The sequence below is a fragment of the Oncorhynchus tshawytscha genome, linkage group LG30 (assembly GCF_018296145.1).
Source record: "Oncorhynchus tshawytscha isolate Ot180627B linkage group LG30, Otsh_v2.0, whole genome shotgun sequence".
NCBI classification, from domain to species: Eukaryota; Metazoa; Chordata; class Actinopteri; order Salmoniformes; family Salmonidae; genus Oncorhynchus; species Oncorhynchus tshawytscha.
The window spans coordinates 31,252,795-31,271,594 of NC_056458.1; positions in this window are offsets into that span (position 1 = coordinate 31,252,795).

Below are 18,800 nucleotides of genomic sequence, written 5' to 3' on the forward strand. Positions count from 1 at the left end.
TATTTGTGTAATGGGATTTTAAACCGTTAATGTGAAAATTGTATTTGTGTTTAAAGTTTCACTAAGTCATTGGCCCGCCCCCATAAGCACAGACATCGATCGGGTGTCATGGGATAGCTTTTCCGAATAAAACCCCCACCTGGAGAAGCCCACTGTAGACCATGCATACCTCAGCCCTCTTGGTAATTAAGGTTTGAGTAGAGACCATGCGTACCTTCAGTATAAGCTAAGGTTGTAATGGTTGTTAAACTCAGACTTATCGATACCAACAGAATAAGAGCAAATCTTCGATACTAATTATTAGTCTGAAGTATCCATTCTGACAACGAAGGACTTCATGGGAGAGAGAGCAGTTAAGATTAACTTCCCAACAGAAAGACGGACGATTCCAACAGAGATCATGACGACACACTGAGCGTAAATATATTGATTGCAATTATTCCCGAATGAGTGAGCGTTCATGTGCAGAGGATTAGCATTTAAATTATTATAATTGTCAACTGTGTAGTGTCTTTCGCGCCCTTCTCAGTCCCTTTGTCTACCAAGCCGCCATACCGGTTTAGCCCACTAGGTCACATCCCCTATCATTTCCTTGTAACCATACCTACTGTTTGTTTATGCATTTCTGTGATTATTTAGTTAGTAAATAAATGATTAAGACAATTGATGTATGGATGATTCATAGCAAAGACTGGGTTCGTGCAGATAACTAACAATTTACGACATTTGGAATGAGACTAACGTGAGGTAAAGAATAATTAATTAGAAGACTAATTGATCAGATATTAAAATATCTGAAGAGTTATAGGAAAATTATAACTTGGTAATCTGAAGATTTTTCTTGGTGCCCCAACTTCCTAGTTAATTACATTTACATGGTTAGTTTAATCACGTAATAATAATTAGAGAATTGATTTGATAAAATAAGTCTTCGATTTAATGATGCCAAAGACACGACATGGTTTACCCCGCTGCCTAGGCAGCAGATAGCCTGAGAGAGATTTATGCACACACCTGCAGCCAATAGGAGTGCAGGTATCCCTATATAAGGGGATGCTTCCCCTCAATCTGCCTCCCTAGAAATTATCTTCAGCAAGACTGGGGGTCGGCAGGTCCTTAAGTCCTAATGGGGCTTCGCTCCACTCAGTTACCGGAGTTGTAACTCCAGTTCTATATCTTTCTATATCGTGGAGCTCTGCTCCTAGTGGTTTAAGGCGGAGCACAACGCTCCAAAATGTGCTCCCTGCCGAGCCTAACACTTCACACTTAATGAACAGGTCGGGCCTAGCAATGGCTACGACCAAATCCCGCAGTACTGTAACACACTGTGAAAACAGACTGTGTCACAATGTACTGCGTCCTCGGTCTAATCCACCCTACTCAGTCTAAAGGCATAGCCAATGACTAGTGGGCAGATAAACATAATGAGTCATACTAATCTGTACCAGTGGATAGATGAGCTCAACTGTCAATACTAAAGAGTAGTCTAATAGTACATTAACACCAGTTACAGAAACTATATCCCTAATCCTTCTGCGCAAACACAGTCATAGACCTGTGAGCAGGATACAACACATGACTACTGGTCCACACCCCCAGCCAGGAGTCATGTCATCTAGTTATTCTAATAGGAGAAAGTGACCCTGATGGAAACCCTGTCCATTTGGTCCAGTGTTTTCCGCCTTAATTCTAGCCTTCACATCAGCAAAGCTGAGTACAGGCTGAACCAACTTAGAAGACTCTCCTCTCAGTGCAACCCGCCACACTTAATTGATAGGCAAAGCCAATGATTTGTGGGCAGATAACAGAATATGGGCTAGACATTCCCTACTGTACTGACAAAGTCAGAGGTGATATCGCAAGTGTCGCTCTCTTTGCCAAAATGAGCGGACCTGATGGGAACCCAGCCCAATAGTCCCACATCTTATCTCAAGTTCTCCCTTCAGCCACGCTGCGTACAGAACAAGCTAGAGAGTTTGACGACATGTCCAACAGGTAGAATTGGAATAAAGGAGACGGTGACGACCACGATGCTGCTGCACGAATATTCTCTACCCCTGTTCCTCTGAAAAGGGCCGTAGACGCCGCTACTCCACGAGTGGAGAGGACTTTTACGCCTTGAGGTATTGGTTGCCCTGCCACCTCATAAGCCGTCTCAATGCCTTCGCAAAGCCAATGAGACAGCCGCTGTTTCAAAGGTGGTCTACCCAGTGTACTAGCACTGTGACACACAAACAGCTGAGGTGATGACCTAATCATCGCTGCATGTAACACGCCAAGGCGCACCCCGGGCACAAGCGATGAAGTCTCTCCTCTCTGCTCTGCATGGGGAGGGGGGAAGAAAGCCCATAACGCAGCGGTCTGAGACCTGTATGAGTTCTTAATAACCGTTGGTATAAATGCAGAGTTAGGAAGTAACACCGCTCTGCTCACTGATGGCAAGGCAGTCGGGTCTCGCCAAAAGGGCACACAAATCACTGACGTGCTTGGCTGTAGTCAAGGCAAGCAACAGTGCCGTCTTCAGAGACAACACCTTGAGGGGGATTTGATTCAATGGCTCGAACGGCGTCTTACAGAGCGCCTCGAGTACAAATCCCACTGGGGCAATTTGGCTCTAGCCACTGGCCTAAGCCGCCGCATTCCCAATAGAAACTGTTTCACTCGAGGGTGACTGAAAATGTTGTCTCTACCAAACCCCTCATGACAAGCTGAAATCGCTGCCGCGAACACCTTGATTGTGGCGGGTGAGCGCTGCGTGTCAAACATGAACTGTAGGAAAAAGAGCACGCCCTTGACATGACAGCACACGGGGTCCACATTCTCTGTAGCACACCATTGTGAAAACACGCTCCATCTGCTGGCATACGTCCTGGATGTGGAACTGTCACGCGAGCCCTGTAGGGTTCTGATTATTGAATCCGATAACCCACGGCAACTCTAACCTGTCCTTCTCGGGTCAGACCCTCAGTGGCTGGCTGATTAGAGGCAATTGCTCTATTATGCCTGCCGCCTGAGCCATCGCGTCCTCTCTGTGGAATTGGCCATGATGGCGCAATCAACATTTAAGTCATCTCTGCGTACCACGGAACCCCTGGGCGATCGGGGCAGTCAATATGATTGATAGCTCTCCTGTTCTCATGGAAATGCGTACAGGCGAACTTCTGGCCACTGGTGTGCAAAAGCGCCTATCCCTAGTGGTGGTTTGTCCTGGGCTCGTAGAGAGAACCATAGGAGACAATGCGCGTTCACACGTGACGCGAACAGGTCCACCTCGGCTCTCCCGAACCGTTCCCATATTTGGAGAACAATTAAGGTGCAGCTGCCACTCGTCTCGGGGACCCCCTCGAGACATGAGGTCTGATAGCCTGGAATGTGTGCTGCTGTCAACTAGCGAAGGTGCTCTTGAGCCCACAGTCACAATTCCTCCGCCAACCGTTGGAGTGCAGGAGACCTGACTCCTCCGTGGCAATTTATGTAGGCTACTGAAGTTCGATTGTCCAACCAGACCAGCACGTTGTGGCCCCGTAGGGTAGACGTGAAGTGGGTCAGAAACAGTAGAACTGTCTCCAGTTCCAGAAGGTTGATGTGGTGTCCCGAGGGAGGCCACACACTGACTGCCCGAGCCTGACATGTCCTTCCCCTTCCAGTCAGACAAGCGTCTGTATACACTGGAATGTAGGATAACACTCTGCCTAATGGGACCTCTTGCATCAAAACGCACGGGTCTCTCCAATAGTTCAGGTCCACTCTGAGCGAGAGGGGAACTACCGACAACCGACGAAGGTGCCTCACTGGGTACAGTCTTAGTTGGGCAAACCATCGCTGTGTTCTGCGCATGTGCAGACAGTCATGACGGAATGCGCTGTTACCATGTGATTCGGATAAAACCTTTCGTAGGGCTAGCAACAGGTCAGCCCGTCGAGGATCTGTAATTCAAGCCTTCATAGTCAGTGTCTAGCTGTAACCCCGGGTAGACAATCCGATGACTGGGCCAGGGATCACTGTTTTCCCAATTCACTGCGAACCCCAGACGTGTGAGATTAATCATTGTCTGTGTCGTGTGTGCCATCGCCACAAGACACAGACAATGGGGCCAGAACCAATAGGTCGTCTAGGTAGGCTTGTAGCCTTATCCCTTGACGCAACGGTTCCAATGCCGCCTCCACGCATTTGGAAAAGGTGTGAGATGCCAGGGCGTACCCGAATGGCATACTCGTAAACCACCGCTTGAAAGGCGAAATGCAGAAACTTCCTGTGACGCAGATGTATCGGAACATGAAAGTATGCGTCCTTTAGGTCTATGCTTATACAGAAGTCCTTGTTGTGGATACATTCCAGCAGACGTTTTGTTGTGAGCATTCGGAAGGGCCGTTTGGCTACTCTCTCGATGAGAGTGCATAAATCCAATATTGGCCTCGTTCCCCCCCGTCTTTTTTGTCACTAGGAAGTAGGGTGAATATAGCACGCTGTTCCTTTAATTCTGGGGAACTACTATGACCGCCTCCTTCGCTAAAAGTTCCGTAATCTCTTTCACGAGCGGCGACATTCTCTGGCATCTTCATCACCGTCTCCACCACACCCGAAAACTGGGGAGGGATTCGGTGGAATTGGATGGCATAACCCTTCTCTAGTGCCCGACAGGAGGAGAGGGTGCAGCTTTGCTGCCTCTCTAAATAATGCTCTGAGAGCGGGAGAACACAAAGCTGTGGTATAGACAGTAGGAAGGACCTCTATTCCTCTATGGCCCAAGCCGCCGCTGTTCCCCGACACTGAAGTGGTGGGACAGCCCAGGGTGGGCCCAATTCGAAAGGGGGAGGGAATATTGATGCTTTCTGTGAGAAGCAGGGACGCCGACACTTCAGTTATATGTGTAACCTTGTGGTTCCAGCTCTCCGTGAACGCAGCACGGGTCTGAGCTACACAGAGGCGTCTGCCTGAGTTAGTGTGCCATCTCCCAACAGCGATTGAATCATTGGCCCAACATGGTGCTGTGTATGCAGGCTGCTCTTTAAACCCTGAGCTACTTCACTCCTAAGAGTGTGTAGTGTAGGGTTTTTATGAGGTGTAGAATGACTGCTCATTAAGAGCGTCCATCTTGCTTTCCTCATGTCATTCCCACTCACCACGTCCTTCTGTGTGTGCTCAGCTACGCACTCATAGTGGGCTGTGGTACATGCAGAATGGTGAGAGGAAGAGGGAGATAGAAAAGGAACCTGATCTGTCTCAGTTTTGTTATGGAAAATAGGTTCTCTTGTGACAGTCAGATGGAACACGTTCTTTATTAACAAAGGACACATTTGCTCCTCCATCCCTTTGCAAGGGCGGGGGATGAACAGTGGGTGCTGTCACAAGAAGTGCTGCGCTCTCTCCCCCTCGTCCCGTCATGGTCGTCATCTCTTCTGACTGCCTCTCGGCAGCCAGGGCAATGAAATGAAAACCTCTCTCGTCGGTTGAGCCGCTTCTCTGGTGTTGCAGGAGGGGCGGGGCCCGCTCTTGGTACACCAGGTGCTGCTGCTCGATGGGCTCTCCTTCTGGCTGTAGACCTGGGTCAACTGGAGACGGTGGAGCGAGGGGGTTCCTTTTGAAGCTGCTCTAGACTCTCTTGCCAATGGCAGGTGTCTAGACAGAACAGCCGTCAGACAGCCAGAGATGTCGCTCCACGACCACCACAAGTGGCTGTGGACCTCCCCGCACATATAGCCGACGCCTGTATGAGATGGAGGATGGCGCCGGAAATCTTTGACCCTTCCTCTATCTCCTCTCCCGACAGCTCAGTTCTACCCTTGGTGAGACGGGATAGAGAGGCTGCCAGTAGGGCAATATTGTTAGCTGCCGCTACAGCTTGTACACCTAGAGGGAAGGACTTCTCCACCAGCTGTGCTGTGAGCCAGTCCTTGGTCATAGGTAGTGTGGGTTTCTTGGACAATGGCCAGGAGCTCAAACCTGGGGTGAGGTACTCAGCTAGTGTGTCCTCGAGCCTAGAGATCTCCTGAGGCTGTTTCCATCCACTCTGGTGAATGGGGTGTACGCCTGCGTTCTGATGCACCCTCCACATATTTAGCGAGCGAGGGCATAGTCGGTGCCAAAGGCAAAAGCCACCCATCTTGCTCTGGATTAGGGGCCGCCCACCATCATATTCACTTCTGGTTCAGAGGGACTGGGGGACAGTGTAATCTCCGGACAGCTCGCAGCCCGCTCAATGAGCCCTGTAAAGTCAGAGAGGCCGTTGCATAGGAGGGAGCTGCTGAGAATTCAGAGCCTGTCTCTTCCTTGCACAAGGATGTGAAATTCCCTTCACTCTCACTAGGGAGGGGGGTCATTTCAGCCTTGGTTTTTCCAGAGAAAAATCCAGACACTTCCCAAAATCCTCGTCATCTCCAGAGGTGCAGTCGTCGTCTGACGCCTCAGAACCTGAGGCTAACATAGACAATGATGTCCTCTAGATGGGTATCCTCCCTGAAAATGCCCACCGATGCTTCCTCTCCTTTAAAGAAAGGTGGGTGCAGCTAGGTCATTCCTGATGACCCAAGCTCACGAAACATACGTTGTGTGGGTCTGAAGCCGCCATAGAGGAGCAGCGACACTGAGCTTTTAAAAGAGCCTTTGGGGGTGGGAAAGGCGTGCTCGTGAAGGACGACGTCGAGAACAGGATATCGACGGCGGGTTCATCCTGAGATTTCTTCTCGGCTTCTTCATTCCAGTCCTGTCGCTGAAGATAATGGGAGGCTGATTGAGGGAAAACGTCCCCTTGTATAGGGACACCTGTACTCCTATTGGCTGCAGGTGTGTGCATAATTTTCTCTCAGGCTATTCGCTGCCTAGGCAGCAGTGTAAACCACTAGGAGCAGCTCTCCCCTATGGGGTGGAGCTCCACGATATAGAACAGTGGAATGGTATCAAATAAATCCTACACATGGTTTGATGCCATTCCATTTGCTCCATTCCAGCCATTATTATTATCTGTCCTCCCCTGAACAGCCTCCACTGATACCAACATATGCCAAGACTCAAATGTCTATTTTATGTACAGGTGATCTGTTCAAAGTAAAGATAACACTATTTGAATCTTGTTGCAACACTGTCTCCTATATGTGGTGTCTCTTCGTCAAATGCTTTTTTGACTGTAGTCCATGACTGGGCCCCAATTCTCCACCCATCTCCCAAAGTGTGCACTTGCACACTCCCATTAACAATGGTGAAAACTCCTTCCAGACAATGATTTCACCTATCCAATGCTTTTAAATCCATAAGAGGGAGTGTGCACAATGCACATGCACACTTTGGGAGAAGTGTGGAGAATTGGGATGCAGGCTAATAGTCCCAAAAATCTTCCTCTCATCTCTTTTCCTTCTGTTCATGAACACTAATCTGGAGGAAGTAGAACACTGAAACTGAAAGCAGTTTGGTGAAAATCTATTCTGCTCTTTCATTTATCAGTGGTAATAATGAGGAAAAAGAGTAGAGGAAAGGAATATTGGGATAGAACCATATTATACGCCACCCAAAGAAGGCAGTTACTCATGTCCATACGAATACAAGCAGATCATCTGAATGTACGACATTTTATGAGCTCAAATACCCATGAAATCTAAAACGATACAGGATACTACAGTAAACAATGCAAGACCAGATTTAATCATGTATTATGTGCTTATTGAGGGTGTTGCCCGCAGCTGGTGAAAATGAAACCAAAGGTAAATTCATAGAGGTTGTGGACATGGAATACTACACAATGTTATTATGTGGACTGTTTTTACAGTATATTTGACCCCAAAGTGTATTCTGTTTTTGCTAAATAAGTTAACAAAACTCTTGGTTCCAACTGTAGAATACAAACATCTTACCCCAGGACACTATCCTAGGAAAAGAAAAAGGAGCACTGATGTCCGACATACTGAGGTTCATTAGGGACAAACACAGGTTTATATTTTGGAGTGTCATACACTTTTTTAAGTAGAATAGCATATCTTGGCAAGTAGGCTACATATATATATTTCAAGTCTAATGACCTGGAAGGTGATACTGTATGGTTACTCTGATGAACCTTGGTGCTATAGGCAGGTAGCCTAGTGGTAAGAGCGTTGAGCCAGTAACCGAAAGGTTGCTAGATTGAATCCCAGAGTTGACAAGGTAAAAGTCTGTCGTTCTGCCCCTGAACGAGGCAGTTAACTCACTGTTCCTAGGCCGTCATTGTAAATAAGAATTTGTTCTTAACTGACTTGCCTAGTTAAAAAAGCTAAATGTAAATAAAATATAAAGCTCTATAATATCAATTATATAAAGTTTGAGGTGAGGGAGAAAGTGTGGTGGAACAAGTGTTGTTAGCATTGTTAAGTATCTTGCTAGCTGGACCGGATTTTCCGTTAGCTAGCCAGAGAAATGCTGAGCAACATTAGCCAACTTAACTGATCAAATAATTGAGTTTATGGTGTGAAAATTAGCTGGCTAATAAATTCAGACTGCTAATGTTAGCTCATCTGATGTTGTAATGTTAGTTAGCTAATGTTAGTAACCTAACCAATTCGCTATAGCTTTAACTGGTAACGTTATACAACTCCTTGCCATTCCTCAAGATATAACACGTTACTGTTAGTTGCTTACTGGACTCTGGCAATCTGTGTGAAATGTTAACTAGCTAACCAACTAACTACTATCTGTGAATTGTTTTCCCTCTATAGTATGTGGTTTATTTTCAGAATGAGAGAATTAGGTGAAAATAAGGCGTTGCTTGTTACAAGTGGATTCAGGGATCAAGTGTAGCTGGAGCTGGGCCTGGCTTAGACTGGATGCCATTATAGAGGTGAAAGGAACACCACACACTTTCCCTCTGATAAAAAGGGGTATGCCAGGTGTACTCTCTGCCTGAAAGAGCAAAATTATGCCAACAAAGGGTATCTTGCTCTGCTGGCACATTGTAGAAGAGATTACCACAGGCAGAAAGTGTACAATGTAGTAATGTGCAGTGTAGCCCAAATATATTGCTTTTGTTGTGTTGAATTTGACAGTAACACGTGTGTGAGTGAGGGGGAATTATTAAAGTTGTTACTCCGTGAACGTTATTTTTGCACACGTAGCCTTGTGCACTTGATAGGTGGCCACTATAATAGAGCAAAAATAGAATGCCTGTTTGTTTCATTCTATTTCTACTTAAGATGTTTTTTTCCCCATGTGCAATATTTAGATGTGTGTGTGTGTGGTCACAAGTTTTCTATTATAAAGGCTGTCATGGCTAACTGCAATATTAGTGTGGTGTTTTTCTCAAGATGAGTGTCATTTGCAGTAAAGTCTAGACAACAAATAACATTGTATTGCTTTCTTAATTTTTTTTAGCTATGAGTTTAGCAGGGATTTTTTTTGCATGTTTCAGTGTCACCTTTTTGGGCCCTTACCAGTTTCCATCCCTGAAACAATCAGATAACAGCACAGTATAACAGTGGTGTGCAGAACGGCATCTCGGAATGCACAGCTCGTCTGTCCTTGTCACGGAAGGGCTATTGCAGCAGACGAGTATATAAGGTTCCACTCTTATCTAAAAAAAGAAGAAGCGGCTCCACTGGGCAAGCGATCACCAACACTGGACAAGTGAGGAGTGGAAAAACATTGCCTGGTCTAACGAATTCCGGTTCCTGTTGCGTCATGCTGATGGCAGAGTCAGGGTTTGGCGTAAGCCCCATCCTGGCCCCATCCTGCCAGGTGTCAACGGTACAGGCTGGTTGTGATGGTGTAATGGTGTGAGGAATGTTTTCCTGGCAAACGCTAGGTCTCCTAACAATTTGTGCAACGTTTCCATGCCCCGAATAATTCAAGGTGTTCTGGAGGCAAAGGTGAGTCCGGTCGAGTACTAGATGGGTGTACCTAATAAACTGGCCACATAGTATATCAGAATGAATTGCACACATAGATGTATCCTAAAGACAAGATTCAATTGACAGTAGTCTGATGGGTGACCATATTGTCAATAGTAAATTAAGAAATATGATGAACAGCGCAGCGTGTGTAATAGACATACTTTTTCAAATCATCCTATAGAGGTTCATGCAGGTCATACGTCTAGATTTACAATTAAGAAAAATATCAACTCAACATGTGAAGTGTTAGTCCCATGTTTCATTTGCTAAAATAGAAGATCCCAGAAATGTTCCGGACGCACCAAAAGCTTATTTCTCTCAAATTTTGTGCACAAATTTGTTTACATCCCTGCCAAGATAATCCATCCACCTGACAGGTGTGGCATATCAATATGCTGATTAAGCAGCTTGAACATTACACAGGTGCACCTTGTGATGGGAACAATAAAAGGCCACTCTAAAATGTGCAGTTTTGTCACAACACAATGCCATAGATGTCTCAAGTTTTGAGAGAGTGTGCAATTGGCATGCTGACTGCAGGAATGTCCACCATGGCAGCTTAGACTGTTAGAATGTTGAAGTCAAAATGACAAACGGGATGTCGCGAGACCAGGCTTTTCTAGTGGGATAGTCCACCACAATTTAAAAAATGACTGAAATGCTTCCTTATTTTGAGAGTAGTAATCCATAGTTTGTTAATTTAGCCACTGCCACCAACTTCTAACATCATCCTTATTGACCAAAATGATGGGAGTAATGAGGCATCCGTTGTTACATTGTATGGCCAAGTTCTGTTAAGAATGACCGTAACGTTTGATTTTTACAGCCCGTTGTTTACCAGGTAGTTCCTTAGAAATTACCAAAAAATGGCACAAAAAAAAGGTAATTACCTAATAACTGCATAGTAGTTACACTTTTCTGAGTATCCATTGAATATAGTTTCTTAGTTGTAAATAGCAGCAAAGTAGCTAAAAATGGACTACATAGAAACCATTTTATATGAATGGAGAACCTTGTCTATGTGGACTTTTTCACGTTAATTGACACCGGCATTGGCACTTAATAGAGGGATCCAATAATAATGCGATAGCCTCAATTCCAGGCTTATAAAGCTCTTATGTAGCTCTCAGAGACACATGTTTAGAAAAACTCTCTGTAAGATCATCTGCAGGACATTGTTAGCTCCATTCAGTCTCCTGTATTTAACAAGGAACCGGTCCAGCTCAATTGTTCAGGCGACGCTGACATTACCACTTTTGTTTTGTCTCGTTGGGTGTGTCCCTCATTCTAAAAGGCAGTGATTGTGTCAGAGACCTCATTTCAAGCAAACAGTTATAGCCTAAAGCTAAAAGAGAGAAGAAAAAAAAGAGGTGATTTGGTCTATATATCAAACAACAGACACATAGATTTTCACATACATTGCCTTCAGAAAGTATACACACCCTCTAACTTTTTCCACATTTTATTGTGTTACAAGGTGGGATGGGATAGGATAAAAAACGTTTTTGTTATTTTTATCAACGATCTACACAAAATACATTTGTAAAAAATTACATAATTATTCGACCCCCTGAATCAATACATATTAGAATCACCTTTGGCAGCGATTATATATTTTGGGGTAAGTCTCTAAGAGCTTTGCACACCTGGAATGTACAATATTTGCACATTCTTCTTTTAAAAATTCTTCACAGTCTGTCAAGGGGATTGTTGATCATTACTAGACAGCTATTTTCATGTCTTGCCATAGATTTTCAAGCCAATTTAAGTCAAAACTGTAACTAGGCCACTCAGGAACATTCAATGTCGTCTTGGTAAGCAACTCTAGTGTAGATTTGGCCTTGTGTTCTAGGTTATTGTCTGCTGAAAAGTGAATTTGTCTCCCATTGTCTGTTGAAAAGCATACTGAACCAGGTTTTCCTCCTATATTTTGCCTGTGCTTAGCTCTCTTCCGTTTCTTTTTATCAACAAAAAAAACCTCCCTAGTTCTTGCCGATGAAAGGCATACCCATAACATGATGCAGTCACCACCATGCTTGAAAATATGAAGAGTGGTACTCAGGGATGTATTGGATTTGCCCCAAACATAATGCTTTGTATTCAGGACATAAAGTCAATTTCCAGGAACTCCTTTTTGGTTCCAGGTAGAACTATTTTGGAATACATGTAGAACCCTCTGTGGAAAGAGTTCTACATTGAACCAAAAAAGGTTCTACCTGGAACCAAAAGGAGTTCTTCAAAGGGTTCTCCTATGTGGACAGCCGAAGAACCCTTTTTGGTTCTAGATTGCACGTTTTTTTTGTACCAATAGGTGCTTTTCTTTGCGAAGCATTTGAAAATCAACCTGGTCTTTGTGGTTGAATCTGTTTGAAATTCACTGCTCAACTGAGGTACCTTAAAGGTAATTGTATGTGTGGGGTACAGAGATGAGGTGGTCATTCTAAAATCATGTCAAACATTATTATTGCACTCAGTGAGTCCATGCAATGTCAGAGTCCAGAGCATAAATATATCTATATATGTGATGGGATGCATAGACAGTATGTATATAGAATATATATTCTATCTGAAGAATACGTAGGATTCCTTTTTCCACATTTTGTTACATAACAGCCTTATTCTAAAATGGATAAAATAATTTTATTTCCTCATCAATCTACACATACTACCCCATAATGACAAAATGAAAACAGGTTTTTAGACATTTTTGCAAATGTAAACTTCAGCACCCTGTCTTTCAAAGATAATTAGTAAAAATCCAAATAACTTCACAGATCTTCATTGTAAATGGTTTTAACACTGTTTCCCATGCTTGTTCAATGAACCATGAACAATTAATGAACATGCACCTGTGGAACGGTCGTTAAGACACTAACAGCTTACAGACGGTAGGCAATTAAGTTCACAGTTATGAAAACTTAGGACACTAAAGAGGCCTTTCTACTGACTCTGAAAAACACCAAAAGAAAGGTGCACAGGGTCCCTGCTCATCTGCGTGAACATGCCCTAGGCATGCTGCAAGGAGGCATGAGGACTGCAGATGTGGCCAGGGCAATAAATTGCAATGTCCGTACTGTGGGACGCCTAAGACAGAGCTACAGAGAAACAGGATGGACAGCTGATCGTCCTCGCAGTGGCAGACCACGTAACAGCATTTGCACAGGATTGGTAGATCCGAATATCACACCTGAGGGACAGGTACAGGATGGCAACAACAACTGCCTGAGTTACAGGAAAGCACAATCCCTCCATCAGTGCTCAGATTGTCCGCAATAGGCAGAGAGAGGCTGGACTGAAGGTTTGTAGGCCTGTTGTGAGGCAGGTCCTCACCAGACATCACCGGCAGCACAAACCCACCGTCGCTGGACCAGACAGGACTGGCAAAAAGTGCTCTTCACTGACGAGTCGCGGTTTTGTCTCACCAGTGGTGATGGTCGGATTCTCTGGTCTGATGAAACCAAAATTGTACTTGTTGGCTTGAATGCCAAGCGTCATGTCTGGAGGAAACCTGGCACCATCCCTAAGGTGAAGCATGGTGGTGTATGCATCATGCTGTGGGGATATTTTTCAGTGACAGGGACTGGAAGACTAGCCAGGATTGAGGGAAAGATGAACGGAGAAAAGTACAGCGAGATCCTTGATGAAAACCTGCTCAAGACCTCAGACTGGGGTGAAGGTTCACCTTCCAACAGTACTACGACCCTAAGCACACAGTCAAGACAACGCAGGAGTGGCTTCGGGAAAAGTCTCAGAATGTCTTTGAGTGGCCCAGCCAGAGTCCGGACTTACCCAATCTAACATCTCTAGAGAGACCTGAAAATGGCTGTGCAGCGACGCTCCCCATCCAACCTGACAGAGCTTGAGAGTGTTCCATGTCTGTGTACATAGGGCAGCAGCCTCTAAGGTGCAGGGTTGAGTAACCGGGTGGTAGCCGGCTAGTGACTGACTAAGTTCAGAGCAGGGTGCTGGGTCGAGGCTGGCTGGTGATGGCCATTTTAATAGTCTCGGTCCCAGCTTTGATGCACCTGTACTGAACTCGCCTTCTGGATGATAGCGATGTGAACAACCAGAGGTCGGGTGGCTGAGGTCCTTGATGATCTTCTTGGCCTTCCTGTGACATCGGGTGCTGTAGATGTCCTGGAGGGCAGGCAGTTGGTCCCTGGTGATGCATTGGGCAGACCGCACCACCCTCTGGAGAGCCCTGCGGTTGCGGGCGATGCAGTTGCTGTACCAGGCAGTGATACAGCCCGACCAGATGCTCTCAGTGGTGCACCTGTAAAAGTTTGTGAGGGTCTTAGAGGTCAAGCAGAATGTCTTCAGCCTCCTGAGGTTGAACCATTTCAGATTGTCAGTGATGTGTATACCAAGGAACTTTAAGCTTTTCAAATTCTCCACTGCGGCCCTGTCGATGTGGATGGGGGTGTGTTCCCTCTGTCTCCTGAAGTACACGATCAGGTCCTTCGTTTTGTTGACGTTAAGGAAGAGGTTATTTTCCTGGCACCACTCCGCCCCCATTCACCGCCTCCAACCAGGTGGCAGGTTTTCATCAAAATATAGTGGAACTGTCAATAAGGTTAGGCAACTCATGTAGAGTAGGACTCCTGTACATTTCTACCACTGTGGATCTCCAGAGGGAGGAATTTGTTGTCTTATGGCCGCTGTCTTAATGATTTCATCACAAGTTGGCTCACAATAGGGACATTTAGCAAAACACAGGCCTCTTTAGATGAAGTGTTGCCACTTTCACTGCAGAATTGTTAACTTTGTGCTGGGTCCGAGCCTCGGCCAAATCAGTAAGAAGCAGCGTGACGTCCGTTACACACAGACCAGAAGCATGCAACTCAAAGACTGAACAACTTGTGAATTCATGACAATTTTCACAAGGCAAAGATGATACTATGAATACCTTCTTTATGATGCATTATAAGCAAATTTATAATGCCTTATGGGCTTTACATAATCTACTATAATGCATTACATAGGTGTAACTACATTCATAAAACATTATGAGCAGGAAAAGTGTTTAATATAGGGCTTTATTAACGCTCAATGTAGCCACAGCCTTGTTCATAATGCACTATAAATGTAATCAGATGTTTGAGAAGTTTATTTTTTATTTATTTTTTATTTCACCTTTAATTTTATTATTATTATTATTTTTTAATTTCAACTTTATTTAACTAGGTAAGCTAGTTGAGAACAACTTCTCATTTACAACTGCGACTTGGCCAAGATAAAGCAAAGCAGTGCGACACAAACAACAGCACAGAGTTACCCATGTAATAAACAAGTGTACAGTCAATAACACAATAGAAAAAAAGAAAGTCTACATACAGTGTGTGCAAATGGCGTGAGGTGGTAAGGCAATAAATAGGCCATAGTAGCAAAGTAATTCCAATTGAGCAGATTAACACTGGAGTGATGGATGAGCAGATGATGATGAGCAGATGATGATGTGCAAGTAGTGAAACTGGTGTGCAAAATAGCAGAAAAGTAAATAAAAACAATATGGGGATGAGGTAGGTAGATTGGATGGGCTATTTACAGTTGGACTATGTACAGCTGCTGCGATTGGTTAGCTGCTCAGATAGCTGATGTTTAAAGTTAGTGAGGGAAATGTAAGTCTCGAGCTTCAGTGATTTTTGCAATTCGTTCCAGTCACTGGCAGCAGAGAACTGGAAGGAAAGGCGGCCAAATGAGGTGTTGGCTTTGGAGATGACCTGTGAGATATACCTGCTGGAGAGCGTGCTACGGGTGGGTGTTGTTATCGTGACCAGTGTGCTGAGATAAGGCGGAGCTTTACCTAGCATACACTTATAGATGGCCTGGAGCCAGTGGGTCTGGCGACGAATATGTAGCGCGGACCAGCCGACTAGAGCATACAGGTCACAGTGGTGGGTGGTATAAGGGGCTTTGGTGACAAAACGGATGGCACTGTGATAGACTGCATCCAGTTTGCTGAGTAGAGTATTGGAAGCTATTTTGTAGATGACATCGCCGAAGTCGAGAATCGGTAGGATACTCAGTTTTACTAGGGTACGTGTGGCGGCGTGAGTGAACGAGGCTTTGTTGCGAAATAGAAAGTCGATTCTAGATTTGATTTTGGATTGGAGATGTTTGATATGAGTCTGCAAGGAGAGTTTACAGTCTAGCCAGACACCTAGGTATTTGTAGTTGTCCTCGTATTCTAGGTCAGAACCGTCCAGAGTAGTGATGCTAGTCGGGCGGGCGGGTGCGGACAGCGAACGGTTGAAAAGCATGCATTTGGTTATACTAGCGTTTAAGAGCAGTTGGAGGCCATGGAAGGAGTGTTGTATGGCGTTGAAGCTCGTTTGGAGGTTAGTTAACAGTGTCCAAAGAAGAGCCAGATGTATACAGAATAGTGTCGTCTGCGTAGAGGTGGATCAGGGAATCACCCGCAGCAAGAGCGACATTGTTGATAAATACAGAGAAAAGAGTCAGCCCGAGAATTGAACCCTGTGGTACCCCCATAGAGACTGCCAGAGGACCGGACAACAGGCCCTCCGATTTGACACACTGAATTCTGTCAGCGAAGTAGTTGGTGAACCAGGCGAGGCAGTCATTTGAGAAACCAAGGCTGTTGAGTCTGCCGATAAGAATGTGGTGATTGACAGAGTCGCAAGCCTTGGCCAGGTCGTTGAATACAGCTGCACAGTATTGTCTCTTATCGATGGCGGTTATGATATTGTTTAGGACCTTGAGTGTGGCTGAGGTGCACCCATGACCAGCTCGGAAACCAGATTGAATAGTGGAGAAGGTACGGTTGGATTCAAAATTGTCGGTGATCTGTTTGTTAACTTGGCTTTCTAAGACCTTAAAAAGGCAAGGCATATTGCGTTATAGTGCTGATGTTGTTAATAATGCATTATGCATAGCTCATATTGCGTTATAAATTATTCTATAGGCTAAGTGTTTAGACTCATGCATAATACTGCACAGTATTTCACATTTGAATTTGGGGGATGACAAACCTTTTTAACCAGCCCATGTCATCATCATCACAATAAATCACGTCTCAATGTACACTACCGGTCAAAAGTTTTAGAACACCTACTTATTCAATGGGTTTTTCTTTATTTTTTTACTATTTTCTACATTGTAGAATAAAAGTAAAGACATCAAAACTATGAAATAACACATATGGAATCATGTAGTAATCAAAAAAGTGTTAAACAAATCAAAATATATTTTATATTTGAGATTCTTCAAGTAGCAACCCTTTGCCTTGATGACAGCTATGCACCCTCTTGGCATTCTCTCAACCAGCTTCACACGGAATGCTTTTCCAACAGTCTTGAAGGAGTTCCCACATATCTTGAGCACTTGTCAGCTGCTTTTTCTTCACCCTGTGGTCCAACTAATCCCAAACCATCTCAATTTGGTTGAGGTTGGGGGAATGTGAAGGCCAGGTCATCTGATGCAGCACTCCAACACTCTCCTTCTTGGTAAAATATCCCTTACACAGCCTGGAGGTGTATTGGGTCATTGTCCTGTTAAAAAACAAATGATAGTCCCACTAATCCCAAACCATATGGGATGGCATATCACTGCAGAATGCTGTGGTAGCTATGCTGGTTAAGTGTGCCTTGATTTCTAAATAAATCACAGACAGTGTCACCAGCAAAGCCCCCCCCACACACACCATAACACCTCCTCCTCCACGCTTTACGGTGGGAAATACACATGCAGAGATCATCTGTTCACCCACACAGTGTCTCACAAAGACATGGCAGTTGGAACCAAAAATCTCCAATTTGGACTCCAGACCAAAGGACAGATTTCCACCGGTCGTTTGCTCATGTTTCTTAGCCCAAGCAAGTCTCTTCTTCTTATTGGTGTCCTTTAGTAGTGGTTTCTTTGCAGTAATTCAACCATGAATGCCTGATTCACACAGTCTTCACTGAACATTTGTGTCACGATCGTCGTAGTGAGAAGACCAAAGCGTAGCGTGATCAGAATACATACTTTTTAATGAATGACGAAGAACACTTAACAAACTATATAAAACATCAAACTGACCGTGAAGCTATATAATACTAGTGCAGACACATGCAACAAGACATAGACAATAACCCACGAAATACCCAAAGATGGCTGCCTAAATATGGTTTCCAATCAGAGACAACGATAAACACCTGCCTCTAATTGAGAACCAATCTAGGCAACCATATACATATATAAACACCTAGATGATAAACAACCCCATAAACCTACAAAACCCATAAACAGTACAAAAACACATACATCACCCATGTCACACCCTGACCTAACCAAAACAATAAAGAAAACAAAGAATACTCAGGTCAGGGCATGACAAGTTGATGTTGAGATGTGTCTGTTACTTGAACTCTGTGAAGTATTTATTTGGGCTGCAATTTCTGAGGCTGGTAACTCTAATGAACTTGTTCTCTCCAGCAGAGGTAACTCTGGGTCTTCCATTCCTGTGGCGGTCCTCATGAGAGCCAGTTTCATCATAGCGCTTGATGGTTTTTGCGACTGCACTTGAAGAAACTTTAAAAGTTCTTGAAATTTTCCATATTAACTGACCATGTCTTAACTTCTTAATGATGGACTGTTGGTTCTCATTGCTAATTTGAGCTGTTTTTGCCATAATATGGACTTGGTCTTTTACCAAATAGGGGTATCTTCTGTATACCACCCCTACCTTGTCACAACACAACTGATTGGCTCGAATGCATTAAGAAGGAAAGAAATTCTTCAAATTAAGTTTTAAGAAGGCACACCTGTTAATTGAAATGCTTTCCAGGTGACTATGAAGCTGGTTGAGAGAATGCCAAGTGTGTGCAAAGCTGTCATCAAGACAAAGGGTGGCTATTTGAAGAATCTCAATGTAGAAAATAATACAAATAAAGAAAAACCCTTAGACCGGTGGTGTAGAGCTGGAGAACATAGAGACTTCCACTAAATATA